This window comes from Lagopus muta, chromosome 9, assembly GCF_023343835.1.
Source record: "Lagopus muta isolate bLagMut1 chromosome 9, bLagMut1 primary, whole genome shotgun sequence".
Taxonomy (NCBI): domain Eukaryota; kingdom Metazoa; phylum Chordata; class Aves; order Galliformes; family Phasianidae; genus Lagopus; species Lagopus muta.
This window is the reverse complement of record NC_064441.1, coordinates 10,646,863-10,668,833: the sequence shown is the minus strand read 5'-3', so window position 1 is coordinate 10,668,833 and position 21,971 is coordinate 10,646,863. Positions and strand designations below refer to the sequence as shown.

Genomic DNA, 21,971 nt, shown 5'->3' with positions numbered 1-21,971 from the left:
AATCCCCTTCTTGCTGTGAAGGAGAATGGATATGTTTCTTTTTCCTTGTTAGAAGCAGGGAGTGGGAACTTTATCTCTGTGCTGCATGTGGAGCAGGAGCATGCTTCAGCCAGGACCTAGTTGTTGGCTTTCGGTGCTCTCTTCTCCTTGGAGATCAGTGATGAACCTGGGAGAGGTTGTGCAGGACAGCCTGCTGACAGCACTGGATGTGTCCTGATTGTTGGGAATTATGGAAAGTCTTGTTCTCATCAGCATGTAGATAGCCTGCTGGGATAGCAGAGCTAAAGCAAGTTTGCTCTCTGCCCCACTGGCATCTTGATGCTCAGTCCTCTGAGCCTTATTCCTGCCCTGTTGTGTTGGAGAGACACCCTCATGCAGTGGGTCTTCCCTTGGAAAGAGCAGCCTCCTTACAAGAGGCTGGGTGGTAGGAGATGATGGGGGTCTGGCCTTGGAGCTCTTCTGCTGAAGAATTCCAGAACAGCAGGGCTTGAGGACTCTGCAGAGGGCATTTCTGCAGAGTGACTGTCCCAGGCAGATAGTGCTATCTGAGTCGTGTTCTCTTTTCCATTGCAAAGACTGTGAGCAGGCTTTCTGCTTTTGCAGACGAGCAATCGGGGGCTGTTGTTCATAGACATACGGTGTTCAGGCTTTTAGATGAAGCTCTGTAGAACAGTAGTGAAGTCCAGTTTTACCGTAGGGCATAGCACTGTCCTTCCTGGGACTGGCCAACAGCTCTGAGGCCTTGGCATCCTGCTGTTTCGGGATATTTGGTTGGGGGGCAGCGTGGTTTGCTCAGTCTGGAGCTGCTCTGAAGCCTCCTTGCCCAGACCCAGCACCGTGGAACAGCTCTCTGTGTGCGATGCGGTGCCCGGAAAGGACAGAGTTGTCACCTTGAAGAATTTGTGATCAAAACTCACCAAGAGCTGGTGAATGTTAGGATTGCAAACGGGCTTTGTGGACACAGGAGAGGGGGTGACAAGTGAGAACAGGCAGTTCTAGGATCTCTGTGCTTACTTCCCAACTTTGTGGCTTTCTTCTGTGATCAAAGAAAAGATCTTAGTGAGCTCAGCAACAGCTCGTGGCCTGAAGCTGTTTGGGATGCTCATATCAAAATGTGCCTCATCATGCATTATCCTGAGGTATCCTTATTACTGGGAGGAACCTGCTGCATTTACTGCCTATTTACAAACATTTGTGTGGCGAAGTAATGTGGGTTACTCTGGTAAGGACTAAGCTGTACGTGTTGTCTTGGTTTCTTCTGTGCAATGGAAGCCAAGCAGTGGTACACTCACTTTTGTTACAAAGCTGATCCTTCCTTGGGGAGTGCTTGAACTTCCAACATGATATTTGGAAGTTTCTATGTGCAATGTTTTCCATTGGGAAAGTAGCTGTGCCCCCGAAGCCTTCTGTAGGTGTGCTGTGTGGTGCAAGATGTGCTACTGGAGCCAATGTTTCTCAAACTGGTTGCTTGAAGTTTGACACAGGGAAATGTATATACGGATGTAAGTAAATTTTTTCTATCCACCCTGTTGCCCCAGGCTGCCAATCTCCTTACAGGGTACCAGCTTTGTGTATGGGGGGAGTGTGCTTTGGTTACCCAACCTCCACGCTTGGAGAACAGTGTTTGTATCTCTAAGGCTGGGCTTCCACCTCAGCTAGAGCAGGGTGCTGTGATGGTTTTGTTCCTGTGCCTCAGACTACGTCCCCACTGACAGATGTAGGAGGAGTGTTAGACACTAAGCCAGGACTATATGCATTCTCTAATGCATTCTAGAGAGCAAGTGAAATGCCTGTTCCTTTTACAGGCATTAGAAATCCCATTAAATGCAACACAAATATAGCCATGTCCTGGGGGGCTCAAAGATAGCGAGAGCTCGGACTGCTGTGTGAGGCTGGCTCTAGTGGGCAAGCCTTGGCTGTGTGCCACCACCTAGAACTGCTGATAACTGAGTTTGTAGTGTTTCAGCCATCCCCTGGGAGCTGCTGCTGTGGGTTGACACCTGCACCTTCTGGATGAGCAGATGGCCAGAGATGCTCTGATGCTGGGGGAAGTGGTTGCGGTAGCCCAGAGGTGGCTCATAGTGAGGATGAGAAGTAGCCACGTTCCTGGTCTCTCATTTCTACAACACACTGTGTTATTAAAACAAAGTGGAAAGAGGGCCCTAGCAATAGGGAGGTCTGCATGTTATAAAAAATGGAAGGTCTCAGTCATCTGGCTGTTATTTAAATACCTAAGAAGCAGACAGATTCCTCCATCTCGCTTCCCTGAGTTACCTGGGAGCTGTGGAAGTTGCTTTTAGCCTGAATGAAATGCTGGAGTACTTGAAAGTGACTTTATTTTTAATGCAGGAAGTTGTTTTGATGTAGCTCTTATGCACAGTGGCTGAGAGCCTGACCTGTGCATACTCTGAGTAATGACCTGCATGCAGCTGTTTCATCCTGAGTTCATTCAGGGTCCTGAAATAAAAAATAAAATAAAAGAATAAGAATCTTGTTGCTTTTCTTTGTAAAGCAGCGTTTCAGAAGGCTTAGCTTACCGCAAGATTTTTCTTATCTGCTCTTATCTTTCCCTCTCTATCTACTCAGCTATTCAAATCCTGTTTGAATTTCATTCATTTCTAATATGCCATAAAACTTGATATGCAAAAGCTAGTTATTTAGGGAGAATTGCAGAAATTATTTCAGTCTGTCATTTGACCTGTGAATGAGATAACACGATTAATTTTTACATGCAAAGCTTGGTGTTTATTAGCATGGCAAAAGGCAGTTTGACAATGAAAAATATTCCTGGTGGGTGTAATAATTAATGCTTTCACTCAAAGTATAAAGATTTTAATAATACCCTTACACTAAAATGATACTGAAGGAGTTTACTATTTTCCTGTCAGTGATACAAGGATGTATCCTCATTCATAGCTCCTATACCCTTGCTATCTCTAAGTGTTTCTTGTATTCAGGAATAGTACAAATCATGATGCTAATTCATTGAGTTTCTTATCCCAGGTCTCAGGTTTGGTTGAACCTTATGATTTGATATTTATGTGGGATACACACTGAAAGCTTTGGCTTTTTTCTTCGGATTGAATTAAACTACTTATGGTGTCATCGTGTTTCAGTAGAGATCTTGTGGCTTCAGCTGATGACTGTTCACTCAATAGCACAGAGGCCTGGGAGTAATACTGTGGTGCGGATGTATCAGGAAGTCACTTTTAGAAGTGTTTTATTCAGTGTTTTTAATAGCATGTTTAAAACAAGGAGGGAAAGTAAGGAATGGCAATTCTAATATGGGGAATGGTTTGTTTGTTTGTTTTAAATTAAGCTGTGCTTCTTTTTGTTTCACTCCTCTGAAACCTTGTTAAGATAGACCTTATTTGCTATCAGTCTTCAATGGATAAAGGGTAGTTGACTGAACATGGCTACTTGGAGGATTTATGAAGAGAAATCAGAAGTACTGAATGTTTTATTGGCATAATGAGGGAAAGTTTCCTTGCTTTTCCGTCATTGGGAATGTATTATTAATGCAAAAACACTTTCCTTGAATTTAGTGCTATCTGTATAGAGGCTGACAACTCTCTTCACGAATGAAGCATATCTGCCATGCTTGCTCCAATGTAAAGTACCATCATTGATTCTCTTTTTCTCCAAGTCCAGCAAGCCAAGGGCTATTGGCAGGATGGACACCCTCGGGTGTTGTGATGGTCCTTTATTAAGCAAATGTTGGGCTGCATTCCTTAAAGTCTCTTTATGCTTTTGTCGGTCTCCAACACAATCCTACTGAGGAGCTTGAACCCTAAATCTGATTCAGAGTTCATCATCCATTCACATACTGGTCTGTACTCCATTTCCATAGCATCACTGACCCGTTACTTGGGTCACTGAAGATCTGGGTCCAGCCTTTGTGGTGGGGATTTAGCTGCAATCTACACAGTGAGAGGGGAAAATATGTGGCTATGCAGTTTGAATGATCAGTGCAGTATGAAATTCAACAGTGTAGAATAAACTCCTGCCTTGATGGACAGCCCTCAGAGCTTCATTCTTTGCTGATGCTCAGTTCTGAATGTGTATTCTGGGAGAGAGCTTTACTGGTTATAAAACTTGCCTGACCATCAGTTAGCAATAACTTATAGCAATGGCTTTAGGATGTCAGAAACACAAAGCATCAACTATTGCAAATGGACAGAATTGTTCAATTTCATCCTAGATAACTTCACTTTGAGACTCGGTGTAGTTTTCTGAAACTTTGCCTAGGAGAGAGATGAGGGGTATGAACTTATGATGGAGAACCCTCAGAACCCTCCTGCAGACTCTTCTTGCTACAACGTGAAAGAATCAATTTCATTGTTGCTTCAGAGTAATCCCAGGTTCACTCTTGAAAACTTCAGTAGATCCAAACGGATGGAAACAGCAGTGATACCAACAAAATGAGCGGAATCCAACTTCTGGGATATGGCAGGAGGGCAGGGGGAAGGACATTTACATGTAGGAAGGCTTGGCTTGCTTAATCAGATACTAATGAGCCATTGAGGCATAACTGGCTTGACAGGGGAATAGGCATCCTCAGCACAACGTGCTTTTGTAACACTTTCAGTGTATTTTTGATCTCTTTAAAGACTGAAGCTGAGCTTTTCAGGTATCTTTTAGCCTTGAATTCATATTTTCCCGATTTGCTGACCAGCAAACCTGATGTTCTGACATTGCCTATTAACGAATGCCATACGTTCTGAAATAATTGCATTGACAGTCAGCTGTTAATTTTAAACTTTCTATTTGTATCAGTGTCTCCCAGGGGACACATTGCACACTGTAAATTGTAGCCATTTTGTTGCTGTGTGAGAATTGAGGGAGAAATCAGTGGAGAAGTTTTAAATATTACTGTCCTGAGTCTCTTCTTCCAGTTAAGATTTTAAATAAGTCCATGTGGGGCTCCTCTGAGTTTGCACTTGTGGCAGCAAATGTGTAGTTTGGTTGCTGGGTAAAAGCCAGATCTCTGATGCCTCACCTATGGAAAGACATTGGAGATAATACTGTGTGATTATATGGTAGAAGATTACTTAATTGCCTTTAGACCTTAATTATCGACTACTGAAGAAGCAGTAATGCTTTCAAAAATCAGAATGTTCACCTCATCTTGAAAATGACCATGAAGTACAGTTGCTGTGTGCTGAGATGCTTTTTCCATTCCTACTGAACGTAGCACTGGGTATCTGGAGTTACCCTGCTAATTCTAATAGTGGGATTGATCTCTCAGTAACACGAGGCTTTCCTACCTAAACTGTATTCATTGTGCGTTTCCCCCAGAATGAAATGCAATATCCAGGAATAGCAGGACTCACTCAAAAAATCACCTAGAATTTTCTCCACCCACTTGGATTAGAAAGTTCCCAGAAATAGAGAGGAGCAGCCTGATGTGCTGAAGCAATGCAAGTGTGCAGCCGTGGGAAGTGCGCAGGGGCAGAGAACAGAAAGTTTAAATTCTTAATTGTTAACGATAGTTAAAACAAACAAACAAAAAAAACCCCACCACCCTGGTTTTGATAAAATTGTCCTTTCTGTGATATGTGCTAAGGATGGTCACAGCAGAACTGGGTGCAGAATTTGGCTTCGTGTTCCACTGTTTGTGAAATAGGGAACAAGGTGTAGTGCAAGCAGTGTGCTGGAAGTGGTCTGTGCTAGCCGTGTGTGTGCATGCACAGCCACGGTCTGTTCCTTCTTCATTTAAAGGTTTTCAAAAGCAGTGAGCCTAGAGGAGTCTTGCTGAACCTCAGCACTGTTAAGGTTGGTGTCACCACCACTGAAGTGAATTTATGCTCGTGTAGACGCGGAGTTTATACTCAGTAATCTCATAAGGCTGAAGCAACTCTACTGCTTTTCTTGAAGTTGTCTTTGTTATGCAGAAGCTGCAAAGCAGTGCAGCCACCCAAACCTGACAAAGCATGTCTTTATTGCAGCTTTCCACCTTACCTTGAAAGTGATTGTAGTGATCTGTTGGCTTGGAGAAGGACCAGAGGAACTACCTTGAAATATCAGGTTTTCCAGCCTGCAAAAATTGCAGTCTGCAATTACTGGTGGGTCCTGCCTTGGGCCTTGTGGAAGTCTGAATCCTGGGGTATTAGAAACAGAGCTACTGTTCTTCAGCTGAATGCCTTTGCTGTAAACTCGTTTGGTTAGGATGTACCACAGCAGTGAGCTCCTGCTGATCTCACAGGCACTGTGGATTTAATGCCTTCTTTTCCAGGTGGATGTACATATGGATCGTAAAGACTTATCATTATTCTCTAGTTGTGATATTTCCATAATCAGGCTTGAAGCTCTTCTTTTGGTTAAGTATAGGTGTTAAGCTGTTGGGAGCAATAGTTGTTTCCAGCTGTCTATTTAAACCACCTTTGTGGAAAGTAAGTAGTGTTGTTTGCTGGGAAAGGAGAGGCACAGGAAATCCTGTGTATTTTTCCTTTCAAAACAATATCTTTCAGTTCTGAATAGTGTGTCCTAATAGAATGTATTTGGAAGTTAATTCCCTAGAATTTAAAGTCAAAGCCTACTTTGAACAAAGAGCAATGCTTTATTTAAAACACACTAAATCTATTTTTTTTTTCTATGGAATTTCCTCGGATGGTTCAAAACAACTGATTATAACATTTCATGTATTATTACTGACTATATCAGGTGTTCTTTCCATGAAGATCTTAGCTGCAAATATTTGCTGTCGCTTTGCCAGTGCTTCTTGGTTCAAATGTTTAGTGAGGCCACATGAAAGTGTTTGGCTCCAGGGAAATGGCTGATCTGGCCCCACATGGATGCATCATCTTGTAGCTTTAACTAGAATTAGTAAAGTATGACTTTATTGAAAATGGATGGCATTTTCTTGATTTGTGAACCATATACCTTTCTATCTATATCTCGAAATAGCCCCAGATGCCATCAGTAACTATGAACAGTGTGTGTGTGTGTATACACACAAAATACAGATGCTGAAGGATATCAGAAATAGTGACTCAGGTGGCTATTGGCCAGTGGCTGCTGAATGCTCTGAGTCTAATGAACTGAAAAGCTCATGCATCTCTCAAAGGAAAAGCAATGATTGTCTCCAGTCATGACCCCAGATGATGATAGAGCAATCCAGAAATAGCAAGGAGGGAGTTCACTGTCCAAGCTTTTGTATAAAACCTGGATGGATCTGGTGTTGGATAGTTGCTTTTTGCTGGAAGCCATATTGGACAGCCCACTGTGTTCCTAGAGGGGCTGCTTGCAACTACATCAGGCAATAATTCAGTTTCTGTTCCTCCTGTTGAGAACCCCTTGGCTTTCAGCTCCTGCTGGCAAACAAGAGTGGAGATGGAGAGCCAGACTCGTATGGTTGTACCAAATCCAAGGCACTAGCTTGTAAATCACCTGGGTCTGACCCCTTGTGTCAACACTCCACAGCAGGAGGATGGCCATCAAAGCCTGTGTGTAATAGGAGTTTCTGTGCATGGGAAATGCATATTGTTATGACTCTAATTTGAATGGGTTGTTGGTGTGCGCGCCTCTAGAGCTGAGGCAGGTCTGCCTTACCTTATGTATGACTTTGTGTTGAGAAGCTAAGCTTCCTGCCCTGCTGATCTGAGACCCTGCTTGGATATTGCGTGCTGCTTGGGAGTGGCTGGGTCCAGATCTTGGTTGTTGTTGGCCTTATTACTTAAGGGAGCTTAGGAAGAAGGACTTGGTAGTGGTAGGGGGTGAAAGATGTACAGTAGCAAGACTCCAGGGTTAAATCCTACATCTAAGTTTCCATACTGCATTGAAACCAGCTTTGATCCCTGTCTGGTTTTGCTACTGAATGATGCAAAGATAGCGGAAGCAGTACAGCATGATCTGGGAGTGTGAATGGCCCTGTTCCTACCAGATAGGGCCTTAGGGAAGTGGCAGCTCGCGATATCCAGAGGTCAGCCTATGCTTGCATTTCACTTTTTTTCTTTCTCCTGTACTGTCAGCTCGAATACCTGCTTTACAATCTCATTCATTGGGATGGTGGAAAACTGGGATTCTATAACTATAGCTGGTTTACCACAAGATCTGATGGGTGGACATTGCTTGAATGGTAAATGAAGTTACACTTGCATGACGTAATTCTGGAGTACATCACTCCCACTTGGAGTGTGTAATCTAATGTGCATCTTACATGGCATGTGCGACACATTTGTAAGTTGTATTGAAGACTTGTTCTTTTGTGGTTTGTATGCTGCAAAATGACACTTAGGCTTCTGTCTGAAAGATGATCCCAGTGATGCTCCTACTGTTAGGACCTGCTCTACATGGATTTTCTGGTGGGATCTAAATCCTTCACTATTAGAGACATCTTGCTACTGTAAAACATTACGTATCTTAAAATATAAGAGCATGTTTATAGAGCTACAAAAATGTTATTAATCTTGCAAATTATCTGCCTCTTAATTTTAAAAGATTCAGATGTTATATAAAATTATGATGATGTCCTTGTTTTACGAAGTTTAAAAGAACGTAGTTACTATGAAGTAATAATCTGTAAAGTTTCCATGCACAGTATATCTCACTTCTTATGCAGAAAGAGGCTTTCAAAGTCAAATATTTGCAGTAATAGAAAAGGCAACATGGAGAAATAGTGACAAAGAACATTATTCTTTGTATAATTGTTTCCATTCTTTCTATTACGGCTCTTGGCTCAAGGTGGAAACCCAAGAGTGTGTGTGAATATGCTGCAGCTGCCCGGTTCTTATCATCCTTTTTATGAAGGGAGGGGTCAGTACAGATTTAGAGTTGTGCTACTTCAGTGTTTGAGGTCTCTTTGATAGTAGCTTACCTGGTTTGGTGGTGATGTTCTGCTCCAGAGGGATCAGCAAGTGGATTTCAGCAGAGCCTGCCAAGGGCACACTGCTCCCGTTGGTATTTCATCCTGTGCAAAGTGAGAGGTACTGCTGAACTAGAACCCCTTTTTGAAGGAATATTTTACATGTCACCCAGGTGAAAGGGGACTCGGTGGCTCTGGCCCCAGTCTCCTTTCTTTGCCTACTAGTAGGAGATGCTCTTATGATATATGACCTTGATCCAGCCTTTCTCAGGAGCACTGCTGAACCAAGGGTGAAGGTAACTTTATGCTGCTGCCTTCTGGATAGCAGTGTGAGTGAGAGGATGTCATGGTAGTCTGGAAGGACCATTTCCCTTCCTAGTCAGAGTTACTAATGTGAAAATGTATGTCCGCTGTTGTCTTGGACTTAATGTTCTTTGACAAATGTCTGTATCTGTAGGTGCTTTTTGGTGTTTGTTGCCTTTGATTTCTGCTGTAATACATGACCTGCTCCTGCTGAATCCCGAGGAACAGGCACAGTTGGCAGCTCATGCTTTTGTGCATTTGTATTTTACATTGCTGGTACTTAAATGTATCCATGATGCTTTATAGCTGATATTGTCTGTTCAACCAGTATCGCTGCTTCACCAACAGAAGACATTTCCCAGGGAAATCAAAATCCCTGTTTGAAAATGTTCCTTTTTTCTTGGTGCCCATGTGGGAACCAGCACTGTCAGCTCCTTGTGGTGTTGGTGTGCTTTTGGAGTAACCAGGCTCATCTTGTACGTTCAGTGACTGTCCTGGCAGCCTATTAGGGGGCATTGAGCTCCTTAAAGCCAAAGCCTTTCAGTCTTGATATAGCCTTGAATGACTTTCAGAAGGCCCATCTTATTAGAAAGTTTGCGTCTCAACCTTTTCTTTTGCACAGAGGAAAATTGGCACGGAAAACTTGTTGGGCACAGAAGGATCAGTTCAGCAGCAGGAGTTTGGTATGTTTGTTCAAAATGAGCTCAACATCTCAAGTACAACCAAGTGACATTTTCAAATGCTTCATTTTCACTGGCTGCAGTGTTTCCTCCTAGTGACATGTGGTTTCAGGATCTGAGGGTGGCAATTGGACTCCTTATAACTCCCATTAAGTCCAGCTAGCTGGTGAAACTCCAGCAATTTGTGATGTGCAGGCATGGCTCTCTGTGTTGCTGGGTTTCAGTGCTACAAAGAGGAAGTAAAATCAGCATTGCAAAGGGAGATGAGGCACAGGGTAGAAGCAACTTGGTAAAGGTCATCCTCTAAAGTGATGGAGTAAGTCATTCCAATGGTTTGTCATGAAACACCTTTTCATGTGTTATATGAGGAAATCTGCATGCTTGATGAAAGACGAGAAGAGTGTGGAAGAGGGAGCTTCAGAGGACTTTCTCTGAATGGAGGCACGAGCCACAAGTTCTCTTTAAAGCAGTGTGTTAGCAAGGGAAGGCAGCTCAACCTCAACTTAATAACATTTTTCAAGTATTTTGGGTCAGTTCAACACAGCAGAACACTATTATTTGACTCCTCATCAGTTATCCTGGTGAGAACTGTGTTGAATATGCAGATTTCTTTTTCTTGTATAATATGGAAAACAATTCTAAAAGACAATTCTCAGTGATGATAATGGAGAAAACCTGGAGTCTGTTGAGGAAGCATCTGTGGACCTGGTTCATAAGCAGATGATTAGAGTGTGGTATGGTTGCCCTCCTTTGACAGAGGGAAGTAGTGGGAGGGTCAGCAGTAAGTTGACACAGTATGTATGCCCACTACCAGCTCTTATTCCTCCTGGGGCTTTGAGGAAATTAAATGCTTCCTACTATTGACTCGGGTATGTAAATATTTATTGTAAATATAGACAGTTATTAGACATGTCAGTTCTGTTCTTAAATGAAGCTCTTTTTGCAGTTAAGAGAAATAAAACTTTTACAGGTGTGCCTTCCCCAGCTGCCAGCATCCCACCTGTCCTCACCCAACAACAGGAGCTGTGTGCCTCCCACCAGCAATGTGATGAGCATGGTGTGGCTGTTGTTTGTAGGGCAGAGGATGGGGTTGAGCTTTGAGGCATAACCAAGCCTTCAAAGGCAGCCTTTGAATTCCAACTTCAAAAATACATTACTGGCAGGGAAATCAGAGAGTCCAGAGGAACGATTGCATAACTCGCTCAAATATCCATCACCAGGAAAAATAAGTGTGAGCTGCACAGTGGTTTAGGGGGGTGCATGTATTCTTTTCAATGGCTTTTTAGTGTTGCAGGAGCTGGAGTCTCAAGCAGTTACTAGAAAAGGTGGCGTGCAGAAGTGTCTCAGTGAAAGTGACACCAGCATTTGTTATGGGAAAGAATATATTAGAAGTGTGTAGTGTTTATCTCTGGCCTACGTTTATACGCACATAATCTGTAAAAATACTCTTCTGGCCCTCCAGCCTCTTATGGAGAGCAGTCTGTTAATAATCTCTAAGAAAACCTAGGCTTCCTCCAGTCAGACAATTACCTGCATCTGGGTGGTGCTTGGTTTTGCTTTTATTCGAAATTCAGACTATTTGCTCTCAGTTTTTCAGTGTCTCATGGCTGATTGCTCTGTATGGTGGAAGGTGGATATTTTCAAAGATCTCTGCTTAATGTTCACAATATCAGCCTCTGCCTAATCTCTGCTTGGATAAGATCGAAAAGCAACAAACAAATGAGAAGGCACTTTTCAACATTTGGAGAAAAAGAATCAAGATAAGGCCTGCTTCACAGCTCATACTTTATTCAGAAAGCCACGTATTTCAGAAGAAATTATTTACTAAGCTTGTGTAAATCTATCCTTATGGCTGGTTATCTTTAAACGATGCACCCAGTTGACAGGCTGCTGTTTATACGAGTTCAAAAACCTGGTGAAGTTAAATTCTGTGGGAAATAGAAACCAAAAGTGGACATGAGAATATTTCACTATATTCTTTGTGTGAACCATGGCTTGGTCAGCACGATGACAGAGTATTTATTTAAGCTCTGGATGCTTCGTTTATGATGTTACCTTAAAAACAAAGGGCAGAACTTGATTCTGTGTATGCATGGTGGCCTTTTCTCCATTGGAATGTGTAAACAAGCCCAGGTTAAACTTGCTGCAGATTGAACTACGTTAGTCAGCATAGAGCTCCAGGATGATTCTGGTGCTGCAGAGCAAGGCATGTGTATGGCCTCATCCCAGGACTAGTAGAGTCTTGCTTTTCAGATTCTTAGCAGCCTTCCCCAGCCCAGAGTCCTGTGAAATGGTGGTTTGCATGTAGCTGCTGTGTTGTTCTGTGTCTGTCCTCATCCTTTGCTGGTGGGACCTACCATACAGAGATGCATACTGTGTACTGGGTTGCCTCTGAGGTGCTGGAATAGCACCAGCTGCTGGGTTGCCTGTACAGCAAAGGCGAGGGCTGTGCAGATGGAGGCTGCAGTACTGGATGGCTGTTGGCGTTGCACAAGCATTGCAGATCTCTTGCTTTTGCACTTCATCCTGAAGCTTGTTTTTGAATATGAAACGTTACATATGGCTATTTATAGATTTGCCAGGCCTCTTCTGAAGCTCAATGAACAAGATATGCTTGTTATCAATAAACTCCTTCCTCTGTTCCCTTAGGCTTATTGATTTTTGTTTTGAACCATTGTTTATTAGTATATTAGATTGAAGAAATATATCAAGAAGTGTCTGGTAAACCTTGAAATTTCCTTCTTTCAGTGGGAAGTGCATCTTTTGATGCATTGTCATTTGAGGAAATGGTACGCAATCCTAACCTTCACCACAGTCTGTAGGCTGTCCTGTCTGAGAATCTTTTGGGTGATAGCAGGAATAGCCATCACAGAAGGCAGACAGACATTTAGTATTCCTAGCTGTGTAGTCAGCAAAGATTTCTTCCCAACTCAGGTGTTATCCAGCTGTGGGAACAGCTTGGCAATGCTTTGGGACAGCTAAGACAAGTATAATTTTTAAGTACAGCCTTAAGTGTCTGCCTCAGCAAGGAGCTTGCCCAAGACACCCTGATGGGCTGGTGCTGAGTTCCAGTAATTTTCATATGGGTTTGATGAGGCTGCCTGGGTTGGCTCCAATATACAGTAGAATGCAATCAAAGAAGTTATGAAATCATTATCCTATAAAATTGTGAATCTATGAAAGCCCATTCTCTAAGTACTTCAGAGAAGTTTTAATGTGGCTCTGATAGCTGTCTTGGCACTGTGTGTATGTTTATGTTTTTGCACCCCACGGATTCTCATTTGCCAAATAAATTAGTCTCCCACAGATGACTCTCTGGAAAATGCAATCATCCACGAGCGGTCAAAAGCAGCCAAAGATGCTCTGAAACAGGAGAAAACTATCCTCATCATTCTTGGATGCTTCTTACCTCTAAACCTTGTGCTGTGCCCTGCTAGGAAGCCCCAGGGGCCAGGATGAAGTGTTAATGTTGGTGACATGGTGGTTATTCTCAGGGGAAGGAAAAAATAACACTTCAATTGATCTGTTAATTGTAGATCAGGCTCGGATACTACAGAAGGGTAATTGGCTTACTTTGATCTGGTGTTGTATTAATCTGTGCTCCAGCATTCATTTCCAATAATTCTGTGCTACGTCCCTGAGCAGTGGGACGTAGGGGACATTTGGGGAATGGGATGAGCTGCAGTAGGTGGGCAGAACCCACAGATGATCCCTGCTGCAGGGGTCCCAGTGCCTGTAAGGATGGAACTCAGCCCCCAGTTGGATGCTGCTGCTCAGATGGGTTCTGCCAGCACAGGACTCATGTGTGTAGAGGAGTTTGATTACCACATATAGCTGCTGCTAAGCATGTACAGCTCTGATTTAGCCAGCTGATGTCAGGACAGTCAGTCACTGCATAGCTGTGGGGAGAGATACAGGAGGGGTATAGAGAAATGTGATCAGCCAGTGTGCATGCTGCCAATTCCCTGGTTTGAACTCATAAGTCCCAAATCTATTTTTTTCTTCCTACTCTGGACTAATAAATTTGGAAATGAACATGGGTCTGTTGCTATTCCTGTGCTTCAAGTGGGATTGAGGCTGTGATGTTCTGTGCCCTGGGGAGTCATTACTTCTGGAATCTGGTGGGACTCTGCAGTCATAGCACTTTGCTGTTGTATCAGCATGATCTGCTTCATTAGTGCTTCATTTCAGAGCAGTGTGGGCCTCTGACGGTAAGCAGTTCTACTTTCAGGACAGGCAGAGGGAATAAAAGTGCGTTATGCTTTGTTTGGAGGAGGGGAAGACAGGGCTGTGGCTTTGTGTGTGTGCGTGTATTCTTATAGCACTGAGCCCAAACTTTCAATAATGGGACACATGTGCAAATTCACACCTGCAGATTCTGCCTTCCCAGGGTTTTCATGTGCAAGCTCATTTGTGCCCTAGAGAGCAGCCTGCACCTGTTCCATCCCACCCATGGGACCAACAGCTCGGGTCACTTGGCAGCTGGCTCTGGGTGGAAAGGAATGCCTCATCCTATAGCGCCTGCCCTGTGTAGAGGCTGCTGGGGATCACCCAGTGAGCAAGATCTGAAGTATAGCCCCACCAGTCTGTATTTTGGCTGCAAATACTGTCAAAGCCCAAGTGTAATAGGATATATATGTGTATAGCACTGACGTTGCCTAAGCCTGCAGATCTCCAGGCTGTCAAGAAAAGCCTTTTTTTGCTGGTGCCTGCATGAAAAATGTTGAGGAGCTGCACTACACGCTCACTGCCCGTGAGTCTGGCCTTGTTTCTGCTCCTTCCTAACCATGCTTCGTGCGTTGCATTTTTCCTGAGACAGGAAGCTCAGGCTCCCATAACCATGGAAACCTGGTTTGTCTTCTCTAATAGCTTCAGCTGTACTTAACATCCGTCTCCTTGGGAAAAGGCAGACTGCAAGCTACAGGTCAGTTTTGTGTACCTTTTGGGATGCTAAAGGCAAAAATAAAAATCCCGAAGTCCCTTGAGCTGCCTCCTGGTCCCTGGAACGAAGCAGAAATACAGAGGTGCAAAGCTGATGCCTGGGGGACTTAAACACATACCAAGCAGAAAGGGAAGGCTGTATCCAGAAGCAGGAAGGCACTACGGAGCTAAGTAAGAAAATGCTGAGTTTTGTTTGTCTTATTCTGTGCGTGTGTTGGCTTGAGTGTTGCTGGGCGTGTGGAGCTTTGCTGTGATTTTTAGTTAGCTTTTTTAAAAAGAAAAAGGTTTTATTTCTGTTAGAAATGCTTTAAATAGCCTGTAGCAGGGGAGGAACTGGATTTAAGCCTGTGAGCATCCAATATGCTTTGGGATGGGATAAAGAACTCTTATGCTTGGACAGCTGTCTCCATCTAGCCCCTCTCTTGTACTGGAGGAACCTACTGCTGTAAGTGTGTCCCAGGGCTGTAGCCTGATGTTACCAGACCTGCTTACAGTGGAGAAGTGCCTTATCAAGAGGCGTTAGAAACTAAACCAGGAAGGCTCTTCTTACTGCATTTTAGTGTAGATGTGCATGCATCTCTTACTGACTGACTACTTTAACTTTCCTATTTGATGCTTCAAGTATCCTCACCAGGGCATTGCTTTTGTGCAGAGACTTGTGCTGGGGTGCTTGGAAATGGGTTAGAAGCAGGGTGAGACACATTCTTGTCCACTGGCAAATCGCAGCCTCAGTGTCTAGCTGTGAAATGGAGGTGCTGATGTTTCACCATGGGTGCTTTAAGGCTCAGTGTTCATGAAATGCTCTGAATTCTGGTACTTGCTAGAGAGGGCACTTAGAATGGTCCACAAATGTCTTTGTTGACACAGCAGGCACATGAAGGCACTGACACCTTCCAAGTACGAAATATACAAAGATTCTGGGAATGCTCACGAGTTATAATCAGGATGTTTCTAAAACCAGTGCACAATATTCATCTGGCATCTGTCACTTGGAGGTGTTCTGTGTATGAGGGGAAAAGAAATGGTAGCAGCTCAATCTGGTGAAATTCAGGGTTAAGGTTAGTGCCTGAAGAATAAAAGCTGCTTTGCAAATGCTTTGTACCTCTGCTTAATATAGCTGTTGACATTCTACCTCCGAGCAGAGAGCCACCCGTCTGTGTGATGGGTCCAAATTTTTTTTGCGGACATGACAAGCATAAATCAGTGTTTTCTCCATAGCAGCCTGGAAGGAGGGTTTTCATGCCAGTTGCTGCAGTGTTATAAGAAGATTGGACTGAATCAGGGAGCCATACTCCAAACTCGCCCTCTCAGTAGGGATCCTGGCCAGCAGAGCCGTGCAAGATGTAGCCCTGTAATAACAATATGCTTTACAGAAACACTTATAGGTTTTCTGGCTCCTTGACTATTTGGTGAGCAGAGAAACAAATGCTTGTCTCTTGTCTGTGCAAAATCCAAGTAAAGACTTCAGGAATTGATCCTGCCTGCGTGCATCCATGTACACAGCATTTGCTTTAGGTTATTTTTCCAGCAGTTAAAATCGATGTTTTTCTCTCCTCGGCTTCTTGGTATTAGAGGTGTTTTCTCACTCCTTTACACAGAATAAAATGATCTTTGATCAAAATACCTGCATCCCATCTGTGCAGATTTCTGGTCTTTCTCCAACGCGGACCAGAGGAACGCTTCTCTCATACATTTAATCAAGATTTCTCCTTCTAATTAAATTTCAATTAAAAGGCATTTCATAACAAAAGAAAAATTGTTAATACAAAAGCCAGCTGGGACAACTTTTCTCCAGAGGAAATTCCGGGAGCCACTTCTGCTGTTGGCTCTGCAGAAGTGTCAGAAGTACCCCAGGACCCCTGTGGTTCACAGAGCAGTTTCAGTGCTTGGCAGTATGGTTGGCAGTTACCCTGAATTGATCCAAGTGTAGTAATAACAAATGATACTGAAACTATTGCAGCAAATCAGCATAATAATGCAAATAGTGCCTCTTTTGCTTGTAGTTAAATTTAACATTTACGTTACAGCTAAATTTGTAGATAATCTCTCAATTAACAGAGATTGAGACTGCAGCTCTAACAATATTCCTCCAATCTGGCTTAAACCTTGGTGTATGTGGATGAGGGAGATAACTCTGCCCAGAAGTACATATAACCATGGACTCTCTTTTGGAGTCTCTACACCAAGATCAAGATTTGTACAATGACTTTCAGAGATGGGTCTAACCAAAGGAGATGGGCGGAAGTACATTTGTGATGAACAGGTCAGCTGTGGGAATCAGACCCCAGCTTATAGGTCCCTTTATCTGGAGCTGCTAGGGTGACTTTGCTTGCCTGGGGCTGGTGGTAGGTGCTGGTTCTGTCTGCTGAATTGCATTTTCCTGGTGACCTGTTTCTTGCCAGCCCAGTCTATTTATGGCTCAAATGGTGAATGAGTGACTGCTGTTTGGGCTGTGTTTGTGGAGCTGAGGAGCCCAAATGAATGTGAATGCAGAAGTGACAAATCATCCCTTAGCTGCTGCTGAGGAGAATGTCTGATGATGACTGCAGTTGTGGTGCAGGTTCTACTTACTGTTAACATTTTTGAATCAATAAGATCTGCACCAATGCTATAGTTAGGAACTAAGTTAAGTGATCTGGTGACTGTGATCAGGCAAGGAGAACAGGCTGCTCCAGTGGGTTCTGGACACCCATATAATAACATTCTCTCCACTAATTTGCTCTGGGACTTCAGTCAAGTTTCATCTTTCTGCTGTATTTTTGATATGCAACCCTATTCATTTATTTGCCTGTTGAGGTTGAATGCTTAGTGATGGGCCTTAACTCTGTGTTTGGACATGAGCTTGGGGTCATTCCTTTGAGCTATTACTGAGCTGGAAATCATGTAGTTGCAGTTAGGATAAATAAAGGAGCTGAATGCAAGCATTTAGGCAAACTAATCCCCCCGCACCCCTTCCTTCAGGGAATGTGTCTTCGGAGAGTCTGTTAATGGTTTACATGTCTCTACTGTTAGTAACAAGCTCCCTGAAGCTGAGCAAAAAAAAAACAACCTGGATGCAGTATGTTGATCTTATTAAGGCATGGCAGAAAAAGAAGCAAGGGAAGCAGGAAGGAATCATGCAGAACTGTACATTTTTGGCTTCCGAAACTGCTGCAAGGCTTAGACCTCTCCAAACCAGCAGTGTGGGACCTGTCAAATGTGGCTGTGGTTAGTTCAAAGCCACTCTGAGCAGCGCCAGCAATCAGAGCTCTGCATGCGGCTTGGCTCCTTGCAGGTGTGCTGCCTCCTTTAGGGCTGCTGCACATCGCTGCGCTGTGGCAGCCTGAACTCACTGGTCAAACATTATTGGCTCTCTGGAATTATGGTGTTTTAAATCACGCTAAGAGATTATGGTGTAGTTACAGATGCCAAAGCAGACGTGTCCCATCTGATCCTAAAGCATGCAGATGGAACTCTGTGCGTGAAGAGGACTGCAGAGAGCTAAGCAGGTCCGTAGCGGTGCTTGTGTGCTAGCATTCAGGCTAGCAAAATCAAAATGAATTCTGTTGTCTTAAAATATGTTAAGTCTAGAGATGGTGTTTCACAAAACTAAGAGCACTGCCCTGTGTAGCATAGATTAAACCAAATCACTACAGTGGCTTTTTTGGATTGTCAAGCTAAGAAGTGGCCTTATGATGTTTTTTTTGGTGGGTCCTTGGCTTTCCTTTCTACCTAACAGAGGAAGGAAATGTGTGCTGGTATGCATGGTGTTAACATGCTGTGTTAAAGAGCATTCCTGAGTTGCCGGGAGATGTCTAGCAGGGCTCCTGTCCTGGGCTTTCAAATTATAACCCAGCCTCCATTTTGAAAGATCCGGTGACAGACAACTTAGCTCATACGACCTGCAAGGCAGGGAAAAAACCATGAAGTGAAGAGAATATAAAGCTAAACCCATAGATCTTCTATAGCTGATAGAAGCTTAGGACCAATGAATTACAGAGTGTGTTTTTGAGCTCCACGTACTTGTGTAGGGCAAAGCAGGTCTCGAAGGCCCTGTGTTTACATGGTGATGTTTAGGTTTCTGCTCTTCTGTTTCTAGTTATTTCTGTGTACTGGTGCTTAGGATCTTATCTTTGTGGGTCTCAGCTAATATGGAGCCTTGTCAAGGAGACAGCTTATTTTTTTGTTTTTTTGTTTTTGCATAAGCCTGAAAATTTAAGGATTCTGGGGACTGAAGTCAGCCTCTCAGGGAAATGCAGTTTTCCTTACTTAAAATAACTTTATTTATAATGTCCTTTACTCTGCAAGGTCTCTTTCAAGACATTGCCTGGGTTGCATTTTGTCTTGTGCAGAGCAAGCCTCTGGGAGGAAGGAGGGCCAGGAACTTGGGGAGGGCAGTTTGCGGTGGGAAGGGGAACCGCTGATCAGAGTGACAAACGGTTTCACCTTCAGGAGCGCCGAGCTGTGGGAGCACTGGCTGCATTGAGGGGTTGGCACAGCGTCAGCATACGCACGTGGGAATGGATCAGCTGAGAGAAATGACTGCATTTATTCAATGAATTTACATGAGGTGCTTGCATTGCCAGAAAGGGCCAGGTTCCCTCCCCCTCTAAAACACCAGCAGCTCCGTGCAGATGGACCAGGCTGGGGGTTTTCAGCATGACTGCTCCTGGGGTCTGATTGTATGAACTGGGTTCATGACTGGTTACCTCTGGCCAGCCTAGTGCTGCCTGCTCTATAGGCTGCTGCCTTGAGCCATACCATTTCTTCCCTTCTTCCCCTGCCCACATCTTTAGCAGTCCACCTGCAATTTCTTACACTCTTCTTACAATCTGGTTAGCAGGATCCACTTCTGCTCCATCAATTTTTTCCCTTACAAACAATGCTTGTACCCAAGGTGAAGAGAGGGAAGAAGGTAGAAAAAAGGAAGTGCTGATTTGCAGCAAGTCTGGAGACAGAAGAAGAGGGGATAGCTCCATGCTGACGGGCTGGAGCTCTGCCCATGCAGTGCTGAGAGCTGAAGCTGAAAGCAAGGAGCCCCTGGGTTCCTCTTGCATTCTCTGAGCTCTCTCAAAATATCCCACGTTCTGCAAGAAAACCCATCTTTTCTGCTCTTATTCCTGTCTTGAAATGTCCTGCTAGAGACCTGTGGCATGGGCGAGTCATGGCTTATGCAAACATTCTCGAGAGGATAGGTTGCTACTCATTCCTTTTCACTGTGGGGTCACTCCCAAGGTGACCACACAAGGTGTTGCTCAGACCTATGGTTAGGATAAATGGATCTTAAAGACAGCAGAGGCTGGGCTAACCTCAGCACAGCCAAGTGACCCAGAAACAACTGGTTCAAGTGGGGAAGCTGGGAGGGTCCTGCAGCTGATGCTCTGCTCCCTCCACTTCCTGAGCTAAAGAAGACTTGAAAGAAAGCCACCTTACCAGTCTTTCTAAAAACTAAATTCGTAACTAATACTAGGCGTAAAATTAGATCCTTTTAAGTAAGGATGTGATTCCTTGCTTTGTGCTTGGTTGTAGTCACTGCCTTGCTACATTGTTCAGGGTCCTACAGGATGTGTACTGAGATGCTGAAGCTCACAAGGTTTGGGTTGTCCCACCCTCAGTAGTCTCCTACATGTTTTGTGGGAGAGGCTGGTGGATGAGGATCTGTGACAAACACCAGCTTGGTGTGGGCATGCTGGCAGCCCATGACATAGCAGGCATGCTTCAGGATCAAGCTTTCATCCCTGTTTGCTGCTGGAGTGACAGCCTGTCTTGATGGTATGCCACAGTCCCTACCTTGGAGCACCGCTCCTGCTGTAGGGGACTCGGGGGATTCAGAAAGCTGCTCATGCAAAGCCTGTGCTATGAAAATCCTCTGGCAGCCCTAAATGAATTCCTGTTTGAGGTAGGAAGTTACTTCTGGGGAAGAAAAAATAAACAGTGCGTGATAGAGAATCTGTGACAACCTTTGCTATTCTGGATTCAGCTGACAGGTAACAGGACTGATGGTACTGTCAACATCAGCACTAGTTGATGAGTTAATGATCATAAACATGTATTGCTTTGGGCCTGTGTCTGTTTTTGTGAGGCTTTTTTTGCCTCTTATTAGACTGTATTTGCTAAAGGACAAAACTCTTTGATCACACGCCTGTTCCTTACGTAGGTACTTGCAAACTGTGATCAGATTGTCCTATTAACCTTCTCCCTTTGTTAACGAGAACAGATGGTGATTCTGGAGCCATCTCTAAGTTGAGTGTTTGGTTCTTTAATCATTCTCTGGGTGGTTCTCAGCACTGGATACAGTTATTTCAATATCCTTCTTGAATTGCAAACATTAAATCCTATTGCGATGTTGACAGTATTGATGTCAAATAACACATTTTTTTCATTTGAACATCACCTATCCAAAGCCTCTGAATTGCCTTGACCTCAGGATTATTGCAGCATGATACGCTCAGCTGCTGTTATTCAGTGCTGACCAGCAAGTTCCTGCCTAAATCAATGGCTTTGTCAGATGCTATTCCCACTGTTTATGCTGTTGTGTGTGTCAGTACAGAAGCCTATACTATATTCTTTAGTGCAACTTATTTAGCCATGTGGGTCCACTGGTTGTGTCTCAGTTGTTATTGAACAGTCCTATACTGTTTGTCATTTTGTCATCTTCAGACTTAATTAGTGATGATTTTAGGCTCTTCTACTCATTAACAATGAAGGACTGACTAACCTTTGCCAAGTCCTCAATAGGAGCATACGTGTGTACCTGTGTCTATTCAGTCACCACTGCACGGGGCGACTTTCACTCACATATGAGATTTCTTCTTCGTCTTCATCTAATGATGTAATGTGTGCTTATATTCTGCTTGAAAAATCAATTATGTGAATTAATGGTAAAATTAAGAGTAAAATCAAGTTTAGTGGAAGTATAATACAACAGTTAAAGTCAGTAGTAGAAACTGCCTGTTCAGGAGCATTTCTAGTTTCCACTGTTGAATTCTATTGCTCTTACTTTGCTGGGGATCATTGTTAGGATTTTCTATTTACCTTTTAAAAATACTTGACACATCAGCAGGTTTTGTTCCAGCCGCTGCAACTTCCATGTGCCCAAGATGTGTTTAAAATTGATAGCAATAATATAGAGTGTTCCAGGATGTTCTTTTAAAACTGGTGCAAGTCATCCAAACCTGCTGAATTTAGGTTCTGCTTAATTAGCTGCAGTTTAAGGTTCTGCTTAGTCGGTAGTAGAATGGGGAGTGCAGAACTGATGATGTAAC

The 21,971-nt window shown here is 43.6% G+C and overlaps 1 protein-coding gene across 2 annotated transcripts in view; it reads left to right on the top strand.

Annotated features, from left to right (window-relative positions):
• FGF12 (fibroblast growth factor 12) overlaps nt 1-21,971 on the top strand; it is a 187,518-nt gene that overhangs the window by 3,768 nt on the left and 161,779 nt on the right. Inside the window, exon 1 of one of the 2 annotated variants that reach the window (XM_048955377.1) lies at nt 14,793-14,898. The exons of the other annotated variant lie outside the window; for it this stretch is intronic. The gene's annotated coding sequence lies outside the window, so the exon portion shown is untranslated. Of the gene's footprint in view, nt 1-14,792; nt 14,899-21,971 lie in introns of those variants that run through there. 2 annotated transcript variants of the gene reach the window in all.